We start from the raw sequence: 4402 nt of genomic DNA on the forward strand, positions 1-4402 counted from the left end.
TTCCCACTCTTGTGTTTTAAATTGACCAATAGGGGCACCTGGGTGGCACAGTGGTTAAGCGTCTGCCTTCAGCTCAGGGCGTGATCCCGGCGTTATGGGATCGAGCCCCACATCAGGCTCCTCCGCTGTGAGCCTGCTTCTTCCTCTCCCACTCCCCCTGCTTGTGTTCCCTCTCTCGCTGGCTGTCTCTATCTCTGTCAAATAAATAAATAAAAATCTTTTAAAAAAATAAATAATTAAATAAATAAATTGACCAATACAGAATAAGCCAGTGAAACCCTAGGCCCTCACCTTGACCCCAGTAAAAATAGACCCCAGGCTTGAGTTTCTCTCCTTCTCTCCCCATTCCCTGGAACATCGCTGTGTGGCGTCAGGTGTGCCATGCAATTTACAGGACTTGTACAAAATAAACCTTGAGTTTTCAAAGTTTCTTAACAGTTGTTGCTGAGAGTGTCTTGAAATCATAATAAGAACCACAAGGGCACCTGGCTGGCCCAGTCGGTGGAGCATGAGACTCTTGATCTTGGGGTTGTAGGTTCAAGCCCCACATTTGGTGTAACGATTACTTAAAAATAAAAAACAAAAAATAATCTTAAAAAAAAAAAAAAGAACCCCAAGGGCAAGTCCAGTCACAACATTGGTTATAGATAGACTGAGACTAGCACAAAACATTGCTACATCTCACAACATCCAGTACAACTACCAACAATCCAAAAAACTATCATCTCCCTTCTAGATTATTGAAATAGGCTTTCCCCTTCTTTTTCTATCTCTTAAAAAAGTAACAATATTTTTTATGTTTCTGCTTTATCTCCTTTATTGGCTTCTTAGCTCTACCTTTTGTATGATTTTTTTCAATCGCTGCTCGAGGGGTTACAGTACCCATCTTCAACTTACCATGGCCTATCTTCGTATAATATTATAGCACTTCGTGTATAGTACAAGAAACTTCAAACAATAAATCTTCATTTCCTCCCTCATCTCCTTTGTGGCCTTGTTATCTTACATTTCACATCTACATAATTATAAATCTTATTAGGTGTGGGGTTTTTTTGTTTTGTTTTTTGGGTTTCTTTTGCTTTAAACAGTCAACTATTTTTAAAGAGATTAAAAATGAGAAAAATTGTATTTTATTATTTCCCACATACTATTTTCCACGTTCTTCATTCCTTTATGCAGATTCTTATGTACATTCCTTAAGTAACATTAGAATAAGAATAGTCCCCAAAATTACAGAGTTGCAGCCAGAAATAAATGAGACAATGAATGTAAAGCACTTTGCATACATTTTGTCATATAGTACATGTGTATTAAATATTAGCTTCTATTAATTTCTTACAAAGAAATACAGCAGATATAGAAAAAAAAGTAGCTTGAGAGTGAAAAGGGTTTACTACCAAAGAAAGGGCTATCTACAGTAATCTCAAAATTAAAAAGAAGGAAAAGAATAAGCACTGTGTCAAGAGTATAAAGACAGATGTTTAAGTCCTGGGATTTTCCATGTTACTCTAGGTCTTGTTTGTGTTAGTCAGGGTTCTCCAAAGAACTAGAACCAACAGGATAAATATATATACATATATATACATATATACACACACATACATACATATAGAGATAAGAGGAGATTTATTACAGGAATTGGCTCACATGGTTATGGAGGCCAAGAAGCCCTGTGATCTGCCATCTGCAACTAAAGAACCAGGAACACAGGTGGTATAATTCAGTCTGAGTCTGGAGCCCTGAGAATCAGGGGATGGATAATGTAAGTCCCAGACTGAGTTCAAAGGCTGGGAACCAGGAGCACCAACGTCAGAGGGCAAAAGAAGATGGGTGTCTCAACTCAAAGAGAAAGAATTCACTCTTCTTCCACCTTTTTTTGTTCTATACAAGCCCTCAGAGATTGGATGATGCACGTCTGCATTAGTGAGGGCAATCTTTACTCAGTCTACTGATTCCAATGCTAGTCTCTTCCAAAAACACTCTCACATACACTCAGAATTAATGTTTTACACTATCTGGGCATCCCTTAGCCCAATCAAGTTACACATAAAGTTAACCATCCCAATATTATTAATGGAAGTCTTACAGCCATAAATAAAAAGAACAGAAATGTCTACTCCAGATGTCATTGATTGTCATCAATTTTGTATCAAATAAAGATGAAAATAATGCAGACAGAGGTACATTGGTTAACCATGAACCCCTAGATATGCAGAGAAAGAGGCAGGGCTAGAATTTCAGATCCTTGACCCCATGCCCAGTTCTCTCTGCACAGTCTCAGAACTGTTACAGCCCTTCCAAAGTCCAGATCAATGATGGCACTTTACATTCTGGTCATGAGAATAGCCCTCTCTGTACATGTTTGATGTTTTGCTGCTGGCTGACGAGCCCAAAGCTACACTGTGCAAAACCCACATATCTCCCTTGAGGTCAATGATATTGACATTTTCTGCTTGATTTGGAGGTGCTTTATCCGCAAGCACAGTAAATCTGATTTAGTCTCATTCTCCATATCACTGATAATTCTCACTTTGGCAGGAGCATGTGTCATGCCAGAGAAACAAAGGGAGGGAGAGGAACTAGATTCTGAGATACGAATGTGATATATGATGAAGGATCCTACAGTTCAGCTCTTGGTTTGTTTGGTTTTTTTCACCTAGAATGAGGTTACCTTCAAAGAAACTTGGAAATAAATTAAAAAACACAATAGATCAAATGCCACCCGAACAGGTATTTATCACCTTCTTATCTGGCTTACTAAATAGTTTGTTCAACCAACTGTGCAAACTTAGTCACAAATCCCCTTTGTATTTGGTGACATAGGATAGGGGAGGCTGTAGGGGAAGAAAAACAACAAAATTCATATGAATGAGAAAATTCAGAGTGTTTTTGAAAACAAGGTGAAAAAGTAATTGAGACATATGGAAATAGCCATTGCTTTTTCTCACAGGGCCCTTTGGGTCTTACGGGTTTGCAATCATAGTTCATGGAACATCATAAATGTAGACAGAGCTTCAAAACCAGATTTGGAAAGGAGCACACAATGAGAGCTTCAGTCTGTCCCCTTCCTCCCATTTGTTTTGAATAAATCTTTAAAAAAAATCTTTTGTGTCACTGAATTTAATACTCAGAATCAAGCTGGCTTCCAGATATGTAAGCCAATACATTCTTCTTTTAGCTTCAAGAGTTTATTTTTGTGGCTTTTGACTAAAAGAGAACTAGTATGGTATATACTGGCATCTTTCATGATCATAATCTAGGACCATGTTTTCCATTGTAAAATAAATAGAAATCAATTTGCTTCTGATACTAGGGGATGTGATTTAGACAAAACCATCTAAGAATATGAGATGGGGGCCATCTTTAAACCATCTTTAAACCCAGTTTTGTTGTCTTTAAAAGAACACTGAGGAACCAAGCCCAGGAGACACAGCAGAGACATAGCAATGAATATTGGCCCTCTTACTGTTTAGACTATCCTCCTCCCTCCACACTTACTACCAGTTTTGATTAAAGTTGATAAGAGGTTATTTTGTTAATTGCATTTGTTCTATGTAAGCAATGGTCGTGGCAGGATTATTTGCTGTAGAAGTGAAGCAGAGTAATATTTTGAAATATTAATCATTGGTTTTCCCAAGAGATTTCTCATTATCTAACCCCTTCTCCTAATTAAAGCAAATGGACATCTCGTCTTTACTATTACAGGAATGAGATAACGCAGCAAAATGCCTAGTTCAGTTTGTAGCTTTTGAGCTATAAAAGTCCAGAAAGAAGAAAATCAGAGGGAATGGAGAGAACTGACAAGTGGAAGAGATTCCTGAGAAAAGCACCCCCAGAAACACTAAAGTACAAGTACTGCATGACACATATTTGATACAGCCCCTTGCCCCACCCCCCACCCCCAATTTCCAAGCTTCAGTGCAGGCAGGACGAGCAGTCAATGGGGTTCCATGCTCCCAGGAGGGGCTCTGAGGCAGCAGAGAGTCAGACCTGGAGCAAAGGAGAGCACAGTAACAATCTGCGGGACTGATGACCCAGAACCAGACCAGATGACTGACATCACAGAAGACGTCCGCATGGACGGATGACAGTCAGAAATCAGACATCGCTGTGCCCTACAACATGAGCTACAGAGTTCAGCCACCATCCTGGGGGAAGGGGCAGGATCTTGAATTGATTGAGATCTTCGTTCCTGTCATCAGAGGAATGAGGTCTTGAAACAGAATTATATTGAGTTATAGAAAAACAAAGGTTATGTTTCAGAGGAACTAACACTTGTGGGTAGGCAAAGATTCATACTCATTGCTGAAATGTTAAAAATACTTTTTCAGAGTAATGGAAGCAACAAAAACATTTCAATCGTTTATTTGATATTTACATTTGACATCATGGATCACCAAAC

Source organism: Ailuropoda melanoleuca, chromosome 16 (assembly GCF_002007445.2).
Source record: "Ailuropoda melanoleuca isolate Jingjing chromosome 16, ASM200744v2, whole genome shotgun sequence".
Classification (NCBI taxonomy): domain Eukaryota; kingdom Metazoa; phylum Chordata; class Mammalia; order Carnivora; family Ursidae; genus Ailuropoda; species Ailuropoda melanoleuca.